The sequence below is a fragment of the Marmota monax genome, unplaced genomic scaffold (assembly GCF_021218885.2).
Source record: "Marmota monax isolate L192 unplaced genomic scaffold, Marmota_monax_Labrador192_F-V1.1 WCK01_AAM20220418_F8-fsc00073, whole genome shotgun sequence".
NCBI lineage: Eukaryota > Metazoa > Chordata > Mammalia > Rodentia > Sciuridae > Marmota > Marmota monax.
This window is the reverse complement of record NW_026692846.1, coordinates 962,137-975,010: the sequence shown is the minus strand read 5'-3', so window position 1 is coordinate 975,010 and position 12,874 is coordinate 962,137. Positions and strand designations below refer to the sequence as shown.

The window sequence follows — 12,874 nt, the reverse complement described above, 5'->3', positions numbered from 1 at the left end:
CAGGCACTGTGGGTACTGCCCCCTGGTCAGGTCCTCTGCCTACCATACCAGCCACTTGAGCACTCTGCAAGCTGGCTAGTTGGACACTGACTAGAAGAGAAACCCAGCATTGCCCCAGGAATCCCAAGACAGCCAGAGGAAGAAAGCCCTGGTACACTCCCAACCACCCCTGCTCCTTGGGGCTGAGGCTGCAACCTCTTCCGAGGCATGGGGCTGGGTGGAGGCCTCTCCTCTGGGGCAAGCCAGGTGGCACACAAATCCCTGCTCCTGCTCCTTGGGCCCTGGGTGCTCAGAAGCTGCTCCCTGCAGACAGAGCTGAGCCCGCACACAAGCTGGGTCAGGATTCAGGGCCCTGTCCTCAGAGCACACAGCAGCTTCCGTGAGCATAGGCAGTGCTGGGCAGAATCCGCCTCACCTGCTCCTGGAGCCACCCCAGCTGCCCGGCCAGCCAAGCCTCATCCTCTACACCAGGGAGAGGCGTAGCATTGGAGGGGAACTTAGGGGCAGGGCAGGGATGAGAGCAATGGGGGTGACCTTGGACTCAGGGCTGGGACACGGCCACAGCACAGATGTGGGTGCAGGAGGCATGGTGTGTATGAGGAGAGGCTGGGGGAGGTTTTCCTTTGGGTCCCAAAACATGAACCCTGAGCTGGCTGGTCTGATTGGCTGGGAGGAGGTCTACTCCCCCAGCAGATTGGCCAGTCTCCATCCAGCTTCCCTTGCCGGGTACTCAGCGCAGGCCACAGCACCCCCCCACTGTGGAGGTTGGTGGCCCTACACCAGCCTCCAGCCCCTCCACTGGCCTGCAGGCCCCGGCCTGGAGCTTCTAGCCCCTCTGCTGGGTTCCCTGAACAGGGATCTCATACCCTGTTCTCCTACCCAGGCCCTACCCAGGCCACCCACAGGGCAGCGGGCTGAGTTCACCTTTGAATAGAGGGCCAAGGAGAAAGGGGCTGCTGGGTAATGGGTACCAGGGCTGCCCTGGGGCTGGCTGGGGTTGGAGGAAGGGGGTCACTGCACACATCCTGGAAGGAGTGATTTCTCCACATCGATGCAGACCCCGGGGACCCCGGGCAGCAACCGCTTCTGCACCCACCTGGCCTTCAATACCCTCTACCCTCCACCCCCCAACCCACATTGAGGGATTGGAAACCCCCCTCAAGACTTCTCCACACCCAGACTGGTCAGCTTGCTTCCAGGAGCCTCCACCCTGGCTGTACCTTCTCCCACCCAGGCCTGGCATGAGCCTCCTCCTCCTCCAGCCAGGAAGCCCCTCCTCCCAGGCCTGCCAGACAAGGGGGCAGACGATTTCACAGCAGGGCCTGGATGTTCCTGGGTCCCTGGAGGTGCAGGTGTGTTCTGTGGGCTCCCGGTGCCAGTGTGGGCTCACCCACCCCCATCCCCATTCAACCATCTTTCCACCCATCCATTCTCTGCCCAGTAGAAACTGCTCAGCAGATAGACCAAAGGCCTCCTGTGTCCACCACAGCAGACCCTCCAGGCAGCCATCCTTGTCTGGGTGAGAGACAGGGATGGGCAGCCTGAGGTGTGGACTGGCCCCTCAGCTGCTGACAGTGGTGCTCTGGGAGTCCCTGGAGCCTGAAGCCAGCCCCGCTGGCCCCCAGCCTGTGACCCCCAGCGCCACCCTGCCCAGTCTCTTCGTCATGTTTTGTGCTGCTGTTGCCCTGGGAACTTTCCATTGGAAAATGTTGGGCGAGGTGGGCAGGCAGACAGGCCAGGGCAGGCTGCAGACACGCTGTGGGTGGATGGGTGGTGGACGCCTCTCCCAGGAGGGCTTGTCGGTCCCACACCCTAGGACGGCCCACCCTGTCCTGCCCACTCCTGTTCTCAGCCCCCACCCCAGGCCTGGGGAGTGCTGTATGTGTGGGTCCCCACAGAGAGGCCCAGTGGGATGAAGGATGTGTTCCAGCACAGGCCTGCCCACTCCTGGCCCCCAGATCTCATTCCGGAGTGTCCACCCAGCTGCCAGTTGTCCACATGGAGGCAGGAAGTTCCCAGGACCAGCAGCCCTGCTGGGCCTCAGCGTCTTTGCTCAGGTGAGACATTTAGGCTGGAGAGCCCCTTGCCCTTCTCCCCACTGTCCTCAGGCCTCTCAGGAGGAAGAGTGAGAGTAGCACCCACCCTAATGCCCAGCTCCTGGCTGACCTCCCCCCAGGCAGGGCCAGACCCGGTTCCTGCTGGAGCCCCCCTTGGCAGTCCCAGGGCTGTTACTGAGAAGTGGAGGCCAGGCCCCAGGAGGCTATGGGGAAAACTCAGGGTGGCCACCTGCTCTCCCATCAGAGCAGGCCAGAGTCCTAGATGAGCCCAGTCCTCCTGGACAAGGGCAGCAACAGCCACCTAGCAGGACCCTCCAGCCCCATTGCTCCCACCCTAGCCCTGTCAGCTCACACAGCTCCTGTCAACTCAGCTGGTCATCTGTCCCCTTCCCACAGGAGCTCCTGCACCGCGGCAGGTAGATGGGTAAGTGACCAGGAGGAAGAGCCCCGGCCCCAGGCTGCCCACATACAGAAGCTGCTAGAGCCCACAGCTTGTGACTGGGGCCTTCACAGGCCACCAATCCCTGGGAACTCCTCCATGTTTTCCCCTCGCACTGACACCCGGGACACCAGGTCCACAGCCCCACATGACCCAGCACCCTCCACATGGCCCTGACGTACCTGGGCAAGGGGCTGTGTGCACTGCCCACGGATGCCTGGGGCAACTGGCTGCCTGCCAGGGGAGGTGCAGACGGGGCTGAGGGGGTGTAGCCAGAGGAGCACAGGTGGTACCAGGTCTGCAGACGGGCCCAAGCCCACTCCTGTCAGAGCAGGTCTCACAGGCAGACAGGCCATGGCAAGCCTGACCGCGGCTGGGGTCAGCTGGCCAGAGCCAGGGTGGACGGGATGGGCCAGCAGGTCACACTGACGTGGTGTTGGAGGCAGCGGTGATTGCTGAGGTGGCCTGACAGGACAGGAGCCTGGGGCTGGGCCGAGGGGCACAGCTCCCTCGTGAGGGTTGTCTCAGGATCTCTGAGCCCCTGGGAGGAAGGGCCGGCTCAGGAGGTCCCCGGAGAGCTGGCTCAGGCACAGGCATTCACTGGCAGGGGATGGACCTCAAGGGAAAGTGGCTTTTCTTTGAAAGATACCAAGATTTAATAGGAAGGAAAAACAAGGGAGCAGTGAGCTCCCTCACTTAGCAGCACAGGCATCTTCGTGGTAGAAAAGCCCAGAGTTTGGGGACCTGAGTCCAAGGGACCTGCACCTGTCACCGGCGGTGGAGGCTCCTGATCCCCTCCCTGAGCAGGGAATGGGGTGCAGCCGGAGGCACAGGTAACCAGAAATCCGACTCAACCTGGGTTGGAAAATACAAGCAAAGCGGCAGCTCCTGACGGGCAGTGTTGGAGCCGGGGGAGGCCAGGGGGCACGCCAGGGCCTGGGGCTGGGCTCAGCTCTAGAGAGCTGGGTGCCTGGGGACCCGCAGGCCCAGGTGCTGCCAGGCGCCCGCTAGCCTCTTTCAGAAGTTCTAGAGAAACCACACTGGCTCTCAGTGGCTCTGGTCATGTCACCCGCTCTTATGGGTAGAATTCCATTCCCTCAAAGCTACGTCCAAGTCCTAATCCAACAGCATGTTCCAGGCCCTGGGCTTGACATCACAACGCGCGCTCACACACACACACACACACACACACACACACACAGCCCTAATTCCAAGACCTTATTTGGAAATGGGGGGTTTTTGCAGATGTCATCAAGTTAGGATGAGGTCATTAGGGTGGCCCTAATTCAATGTAACTAGCACTGAGAGCATACCACGTGAAGCAGACATAGGGAGCAGTGTGTGACCCAGGGGCAGAGGCTGGAGGGCTGTAGCTGTGGCTGGGCTTTGACAGCTGCTACCAAAGGATAGCTGGAGGAGAGAAGGGTCCTACCTGGAGTCAGAGGTTGGGGGACACTCCCCATCCATGCCTCCCAGTCAGACTCTGGCCCCCAGAGCTAAGAGAGGACACATCTCCCTCGTACTGAGCCCAGCAGGGGCTGCACACCAGGAGCCAGCCAGGGCACAGGTACTTGCCCTCCTGTGGCCTGGTTCACTGCCAGGCTCCTCCCTGGGGCCAGGGTGGTGCCAACAGCACCCGATGCACATGGTTCCCAGAGAGGGCCAAACAAAGTAGGTAGCCGGGGTCTCAGATGGTCCAGAGCTCGCCCTTCCTGGCAGGGCCTAGGACCAGCAGGTGTGCTGGCCAAGAGGAAGAAGACAAGAGTCCAGGGTGGAGCAGGTGCCATTGTGGTTGCCACGTTTATACCATCCACAGCAGGGGAAGGTGGCTCTCCTGACCAACCCTCCCCTTGAGAGTCTCTTATACTTTTTTTCCTAGTACTGAGGTCACCTCAGTGTCTAACCACTGAACTATACCCCAGACCTTTTTGGAATTTTGAGACAGAGTCTCACTAAAGTTGCCCAGTCTGACCTTGAACTTTTTGTCCTCCTGCCTCCCAAGTCTCTGGCACCACCAAGAAATTGTGGCAGTCACAATCCTGAAAGTCAGCTGAGGTGTGAACCTAGTAGAGCAGCAAGAGGCCCTGGGAGCATTGCTGCAGCCCAGGGCCAGCCCTCCTTCGCCCTGGCCCCAGGTGCATCTGGACACCTGCTCAGGAAAACACTGCTGGGCCTTGGAGCACAGATGAAGGTTCTGAAAATGGAGCTTCCCCTGGGGCAGCCAGTAATTGGTGACTGATGAGTCCTGCAGGGTTGCTTCAAGGTGACCTTCCCCGCGGCCTTCCATACCCCTTCTATACTCTCTTCTGATTTCACTTCTTAATTGCTTTTACCCAAACCCTTGCTTTGGCGTCTACTTCTGGGGAGTCCTGCCCAAGGCCCACGTCTCCCCAGGCGGGCCACTCAGGGAGCACCAGCTGTGCAGAACTGGCTCACCACCTCGTTGGCAGCACCTGGACGGCAGCAGACCTCCCTGCTACAGAAACTCCACCCAGACAGAGCCAGCACACAGGAGGCACACGATTAATGCTGAATTAATCAATGAATCCAATCCAGGTGAAATGGACAAAATGACCTGAGCAGCTTCAAGTGGGGATGCTGAGCATCACACCTCCCGGAGCAGGGCCTGCCTCTGGACGCTTGGCCTGGACTCTGCTTCCCAGGGGTTCTCAGCTCCCCTATCCCTGGCTTTCCCCCAAGCCCAGTCCAGGACCCTAACTCTGGAGGCTGTGGTCCAGGATGGGTAAGCATGAGGCTGACCATGGCCATGGCTGCATGGAGGTCCACCCCGCCCCGCCCCTGTCGGCAGCTCTGCCTCCTGCCTCTCACCTTTGGGACCCCTGGGACCGCACCTTCCCTGGACTGCTCCCCCAGCCCCTGGCGGTCCAGCAGCCTCCCACGCTGCTTCCAACAAACCATCTTCAGCTGGAGTTTCCGTTTCTTATAACCAGAGTCCCAGTGAGCACCCCAGAGGGAAGCAGCCAGCCCTGCCATGTGGGGCCCTCTGGGAGACGCTGGCTGGGGTAGGTGAAGGCAGCTTGGAGGGGACCACCTGCTGCTCAGGACCAGGGAGGAGTGAGCACTCAGCACCAGGAGGTCAAGGGACCTCCCTTTTTTTGAGTCGGAAACTATTTAAGAAACAAGATGCAGACATCGGTGAGGTGCCCCTAGAGGTATCAGCTTCCTTTATGCTAAACTGAGGCTCCTGACGCTGCCCCAGCCACTGGCTCCGTGGAGGTGGAACTTCAGCAGGACCCCACCCCACCCGGTTCCAAGGCATCCAGCAGGCTGAGTCCTGTGGGCCTGGTTTCATCCCCAACCCACCAACAGACAGCCTGTCCCCCACAAGGCGGGCAGACAGGCAGAAGCCCCTCCCGGGAGTGAGTGACAGTTTTCCCACTTTCCCACACAGAGTACCCAGCCTCGACGTCTGAAGGCTGAGCTCCAGCGTCTGCAATGAGCCCCAGGAAGACATGAGGAATCTGAGGATCAGAGCTGGAGGCTGCTACTGACCTTGCCAGATAGACCCTAGCCAGGGAGCGGTCAGTGCAAGTACACAGACCCTTGGCCAGAGTGTTGGGCTAATACCTGGGGCTAGGAAAATCATGAGGGAGGCAAACCCTGTAGTGGCCTGACCCTTCAGGGATGACAGCTCCGACACCAAGCTCCCATCACATGAGGGCTCCCTGGCACAGGGGCTGGTGGGAGGTCTGAGGCTCAGGACCCTCTTCCACCATCCCCCCTCCTTCCCAGGCTGACAAAGCTCCTGGCAGTACTGAACTGTCCAGGGGCCTCACACCCTCCTCCCGTCATCTGTCATCTGTCCCCACTAATGCTCCCAATGACAGAGCTCGGAGCCAGACCAGAGGAGTCCGAGGCGCTTCCACACCAGGGGATCTGATGCGTCTTCAAATGAATTTGCACAAACTTGCCTGGCAGGAGGGTGGGCTCCAGGCTGGACAAGCAAGGCCGAGCACAGTTTCATGGCTGATCCTGCCAGTGTGCACCCGTGAACTGGGGATTCTGGACTCAGGTATACCCTCCCACAACTGGAGAAGAGCAGTGTGGACCTCCCTGGCCCCTCTGAGGCTGGCTCAAAGGCAGACCAACTGGGAGGGAGCTCATGGTGGGGTCCGGAGAATTCTGTACGGTCTAGGACTGAAACCCCTGGCCAGGAGCCCTGCAGGAAGAGGCCAGTTCCCAGGGCAGCCCTGCTCCAGAGCCCCATGCAGCCTCCTCTGCAGGTCCGTCAGGGCACAGCTTGCCTGGGCACTGGGCTTTATCAGGCTCATTGTTGGTTTCTCCTAAGAAAGATGGGGCACTCAGAAGTGGCCAGAGCTGGCTGGCCTTGGTAAGAATCTCCATGCTTGAGTCCAAGCGGGGCCTCAGTCCTAGCCACCAGAGCCACCTGCTTGGTGACCTTATGGAGCAGCCCTGGGTGACACCTGACATGCAAAGTTGTCACTGTCCCAACCTCAGAGCCTCCTCACACCCATGGGTATTCCCACCCTCTTCATCCCCGTGCCCTGCCAGGCCCCCTGTGTACCTATTCTGTGCTCTCTGAGTCTCTGGCCACCACAAGCACTAGCTGTGGCCTGTGATCCTTCCTCAGGGACTATGAGTGGCCAGGCACATGGCTTCAAATGCTGCCAGCTGGCGCATCTCCCTGCCATCCCTGGTGGGACTACGGGGCTGTCCTCCCAGCTGGGTCCAATGCACTGGGCAAAGCCATTGGCAGCTTGAGGACCCATCTCTGTCACCTGGCAGTGGGTGTGAGCCTCAGGCTCCAGGAGGGCTGTACAGCTGGCAGGAGGCAGGTGCAGGGACACAGGAAGCAACACCTGACTCTGCAGACAGCCAGCTCCTCAGGACACACTGGTGCTGGGCTGCTTTCCTGTACCCAGAGTGCTGCTGCCCTGCCCAGTTTTATGGTAGCTCCCTGTTTATCATGGGCAACTGGGACACCTGTCTCTGCTTACTGGCCACATGGCTCATCTCCACCAGGGCTAAGGAGCAGGCCTCAGGCTGCTTCTCAGAGGACTGGTCACTTGCAGGAGAGGGTGTGCTGGGATTCTCTGACAGGTGTGTGTCCAGGACACAGGAGCGCCCCCAGAGCAGCCAGGCCAGGCAGAGCTGCTCAGAAGACCCAATCTAAGGGCCCTCCAAGCCACCACCATACTCACCTCCCAGGCCTGTGTAGTGTCCCCTCCAGTGAATCCACATGTGGGGAGCCACACTGAGGTACCACACCTTCCGTCCTGATGCACCAGAGATCTGAAAGATCACTGTAGTCTAGCGTGGTCGTGCCATGACTCGTGCCTCGGTCTTTTGCCCACCCTTGGATAGCAAGGCCAGTCTTCTGAGTGGGCAACCCCTGGGGTTGAACCACACTCACCTGTTCCTTTGTAATCCTACCCCTTTGCCCTGTTTGGGATAGAATGTTCCATGGAAACGCTCTGTGTGTCCCCTTCTCTTGGTCTGCCTTTGGGTGTGGCCTTCCTAGATGTCAGTCACCAGCTGACAGCAGACATCAGGAAGCTGGACTAAACCCCTGACGCCTGACCCCTTGCCTCGTTTGAAACGGCTTCTCCCCAATAAAAGGGTTTAGCACGGGCTCCTCACTCTCTTTCCTCAACCCCTAAGGTCAGAGGAGCCATCACAGGACCCAAAGAAAAAGGTCTCTCTGTTTCTTGTGTGGTTACTTCTCGCAGCCCAGTTCCCCTGGAGTGACCCTGAGTGTTTTAGTCCTGGAACGTGACATCCACAGGATCACTTGAAGATGGAATGCTGCTCCTCAGTCACCAAGACCAAGCCCCATCCATGTTTCTGATCTGCCCTCCTTAGCCCAACTTCAGTCTCCATAGTCATAGGGAGTCTGCTGGGCTCCACCCCCCACACACCTGGCAGAACAAGGGGACATGTGAGAGGGGCGACCCCACAGATCACTTGGCAGCAACAGTGGAAATCCGAGTGCCTATGGGCCACGGACCCATAGGGCCAGAATATGAAAAATGAACAGACCCCACTTTTATCTAGACAGTGACTATGAGTTGGATTACTTTCCCCAAAGATTTGTTGAAGTCTGATCACCCCTGCCCCTCAGGATGTGGCCATTTTTGGAAATATGGTCATTGCAGACCTGAGTAGATGAAATGAGGTCACAATTGGGTTGGGAGGGCCCCTGATTCAGTATGACTGCTGTCCTTATAAAAATAATGCCATGTGAAGATGGAGCCCTGCCGTGTGCCAGCATAGGAGAGTCAGGTGCTGTGTGGGAAGCCCCAGAGCACTGGGAACAGGCCACGCTGGAGGGAGGCCAGCAACAGTCTTCCTCAGAACCTCCGAAGGAACCGCCCTGCTGACACTTTGATCTAGGACTCTTGGCAGCTGACACTGTGAGAGAATGTCCCTGTGGCTTTAAGCAGCCCAGCTTGCAGTGCTTAGAGTGAGCCCAGGAACGGTGGCCCCACCTGCCCAGTCCCTGCTGATTGGTGGCCACAGGAAGTGCTTGGCCTCAGCTTGGGATGTGTCTAATAGTCCCCTCAGGTTCGAGCACCTGGTCAGACAGGCAGTGGGGGGAGACCCTCCTTCCTTTGGGAGACCCTGCACCCCTTAACACAGAGGCCGGGGCAGCCCCCTCGCCTCTGGCAGTTGGTGTTGCCACTCAGGTCCCCTCATCCCAGCCGCAGTCAGAGGACCAGGGATAATGACTTCCTCTGCCATCCTCAAGGTGGGGGAGCGGGCTGCATGCTGAGCCCAGGCCCCATGGCCTGCTGTATCCCCTCCTCCTTCCACTGTGTACTGGCAGCCCCTGGAGCCCCTGTGCACCCCACAAAGCCAAATAAGGCTCTGTCAAGCCTTCCTGGTCCTGCCCAGCTCCTGCCCAGCCCTCTCCCTGCGTCCAGCACCCTGGAGGGGCTCCCTGCGTCCTGCTCCCTGGAGGGGCTGCTCAGTGGGGAGCCGGCTCCTCCTGCCCACATGACCTCTCTGCAGCTAACCCTGGAGAAACTCTGGGGGCAGGAGGGGAGGTGTGGGTTTCAGGAACTGCCCAGTGAGATCCTGGGAAGCGCTGGGGGAAGAGGGGCTGGTGCTCCTGGGGCTGCGCTCTCTGCTTCCTGGCCACCAGGGTTGAGAAGAGCCTGACCACACAGATGCCCAGGGGGTCAGCAGGTGGGGCTGACTTGCCTGCCAGGCCCTCTAATCCCCAGGGTGGGAGGACGGTACCTGGGGGGCTGACTTCCATCTGAGTGTGTACCACTAGGGGTGGTGGTCCCTGATGCTCTGGGGCACCCCCTAAGCTCAGACACCCGTAGGCCTGGTCTGCAGTCCCCCCAACACTGCTGGACAGAGGGGCAAGGCGTGGTGGGGTCGCCTAGGGAGGGCAGAAGGAGCGTGCCACGGAGGGAAAGAGCTGCCACCAGAGGCAGCTGGACCCCGCGGAGGCCCAAAGCGGAGGTGGAGAGAGGCACAAGGGATCAGTGCACGCACACCTTAAAGAAAACAAGGACGTCACCAAGTGACCAGGAGCATGACTCAAGAGCAGGAATTTGTGTGTGAGCAGCGTGACTGATCTGTCGGTGGGAGGGGCCAGGCGGGACGGGCTAGGGAGGCCCCAGAACCCTAAGGTAGGACCAGGGCCTCACTGCTGGCAGCCAAGAAGGAAGAGGAGACCCAGAATGCCTGGGAAGGGCCAGGTGCAGCTGCAAGTGGCCGGAGGCGTCTGCAAGGTGGGGGACGTGGACCCAGAGCATGGAGGGATGGGCCAGGTTTCCGCAGAGGTTGGAAGGAGGCCTCAGACCAGAAGGGGAGGGAGGAGCTGGCTGGTCCCCATCCGGGACACCTGGACAAGAGGGAAATTCTGAAGCCCTTGACGGGGAGCCAGCAGCAGCACTGGGCTGGAGGATAATGGAGCCGTGCCCAGCGCTGGAGGGAGAGACTTGTTCCCAGCCTTCAAACCAGCCACACAGAGGTCCTGCTCCTGGCACCACAGCCTCTCTGACAGGAGCACCGTGTGGGTGACAGGAGGGAAGAGCTGGACGGCGGCCAGGGAGCCTCTGCAGACGCTGGCCTCCAGGGGGAGGTCCCAGGGAGCTGCCCCCCCCATGAAGGAAAGGAAAGGAAAGCAGAGGTGAGCCTGAGGTGGGGGGGCCAGGAAGGAGGAAGGACAGTACCAAAAGGGACAGCAGGTAAATAGAATACCAAGGTCCGATGGCAGGAAGCAGGGCACACAGCACAGCAGACGGGGTGTGAGTGGGTGGACTCGCAGGGCCAGCGGCTCCTGGGCTGGATCTGGAGACCAGCAACAGGCTGGCTGCACTGAACCAGGGGAAGCGGCCTTCTCTGACCAAGCAGATGCCGCTTGTGTGAGTCCGACCTCAGTCCAACCGGGGACCAGAGAAGTGAGCCTTGCTGTGGGAGAGCCCCGTGGGAACTGCCCGCACAGAACATTCCAGAGAAGGACGTCCTCGAGACGCCACCCGCAGCAGCTCCTGCTCTGAGCCTCTGCCACCAGGGCAGACTCTGGGGGAAATGCAAAATACTAAAATTGAAAAGTAAGAAATAGAGAAATGCAGATTTTTCAATAGACCAGTAAATAAAATGGTCAATAAAGCATTTTCCTCTGAGAAAACTCCAGGTTCAGATTATTTTCAAGGTAGATTTCATCGACTTTCAAAACACGGAAACAAAGTATTATTAACTTATGTCCATCTTCCCCCTGCTCCAAAAGGAAAAAGATGCCGATCTCATTTTGCAAGACTCCTGCACGATTATTTCTGAAAGCTGGGACAATGCAGGGGGGAGGGATGTGGGCCCCAGGACCTACAGACACAGATGCAGAGGTGTTAATAAAACATCATCTAATGATACGCCACAGTGCACTTCCAGAACAGTGTGGCTCAGGAGCAGGAGGGCGGCTCAGCACTGAAAACGTCAGGTATCAGCACTGTTCGCAGCACTAACACACTCCCGGGAAAACTGATGGCATCAATGACAGGAAGCACATGTGACAAAGTGAATGCCATCCTCACCAGAAAACAGAACTCCAAGCACTCACCCTGGGACCTCACTTCCTCAACTGGCTTTCTGTTACTTATGGAAAGTAGTTGTAAATATTTTTCTAGTGGAAAAAGTTTAGATGTCTCCCCTTAAAAATTAGAAAAGCCCAGAATGCTCACAGCCACTACTCTGTCCACATAGCCTGGGACATCTGGGTCAATCCTGAAGGGAAGCAAAGGAATGACGGAATGATGGGTAAGAGACTTGATGCCTAGGCTCTCTCTCATCCAGCGAGGAGGTCCACAGAACAAGGTAGGGGAGAGTGTGGCTGCAGAGTCGCTGATCCAGACCTCCGGAGACCAGGCAGGAAGCAGGTCTGATCTTACTGCGCAGTTACCGTGTACGTATAGCCAGGCAGCAGCTAAGCAGGTTCAGGCAGCCACCAGTGCAGCGTCTGCTAACTGTCCTCCAGCGGCCAGGCAAGGAGTGGGCATGCAGCAAGCGCAGGGACTGCAACACGCAGCCTCACACTAGGGCTGTGCCTACGGGGCAAGCGGTGTGCCGCTCACACACTCACACAGGGGAGTGGTTTGCCACTCAGATGCCCTTAACGTATGCCATGTGTGCAGAACTCCATGCATGCGTCCCCACAACTTGAGAGCAAGAGAAACAGCTGTCTCAACGGCAAAGACCATCATCTACGAAAAGGAAGGAAGGAGGAGGGAAGGAAGGAAGGAAGGAAGGAAAGAAGGGAGGGAGGGAGGGAGGGAGGGAGGGAGGGAGGGAGGAAGAGAGAGAAAGAAAAAGGAAAGGGCCGGGTACAGTGGTGCGCACCTGTCATCCCAGCTGCTGGGGAGGCTGGGGCAGGAGGATCACGAGTTCAAAGCCAGCCTCAGCAATGGCAAGGCACTAAGCCACTCAGTGAGACCTTGTCTCTAATAAAATACAAAATAGGATGGGGACGTGGCTCAGTGGGTGAGTGTCCCTGGGTTCACTCCCTGGTACCCCCCCCACCAAAAAAAAAAGAGAGAAAGAGGAAAGGGCCACAAAAGCCCAGCCCCCGGCAGGCAAACGTGACCACACTCTCTAGACTCAGAAAGAACAGCCCCTTCCAGGTCCTCTGAAGCCCTCCCCAGGACCCAAGGTGGAGGACGCCCTCCCAGGGGACCTCTGTGGGGAAAGGCCACCTGTCTGACAGGTGAGCTGTGGGGACAGGTGGGGATCTGCAGAGCAGTGCTGGCTGAGAGTCCCTGATTGTTGAAGCAGATGATGTTACATGGGGTTCTTTATTCTTCAGTAAGCCCCCCTTATCCACAGGCGCACTCTGCAAGACCCCCGGGGAAGCCTGAAACTGTGGATACAGATACATGTATCTATGCTT

At 58.9% G+C, this 12,874-nt stretch overlaps 1 long non-coding RNA gene across 1 annotated transcript; it reads left to right on the top strand.

Moving 5' to 3' along the window:
- Window positions 1-1,449: 1,449 nt before the first annotated feature.
- Window positions 1,450-8,167, top strand: LOC124095813 (uncharacterized). The gene is made up of 3 exons (XR_009227180.1): window positions 1,450-2,057; window positions 2,454-6,038; window positions 6,345-8,167. It is a non-coding gene; the product is annotated as an uncharacterized LOC124095813 (long non-coding RNA).
- The last annotated feature ends 4,707 nt before the right edge of the window (window positions 8,168-12,874 follow it).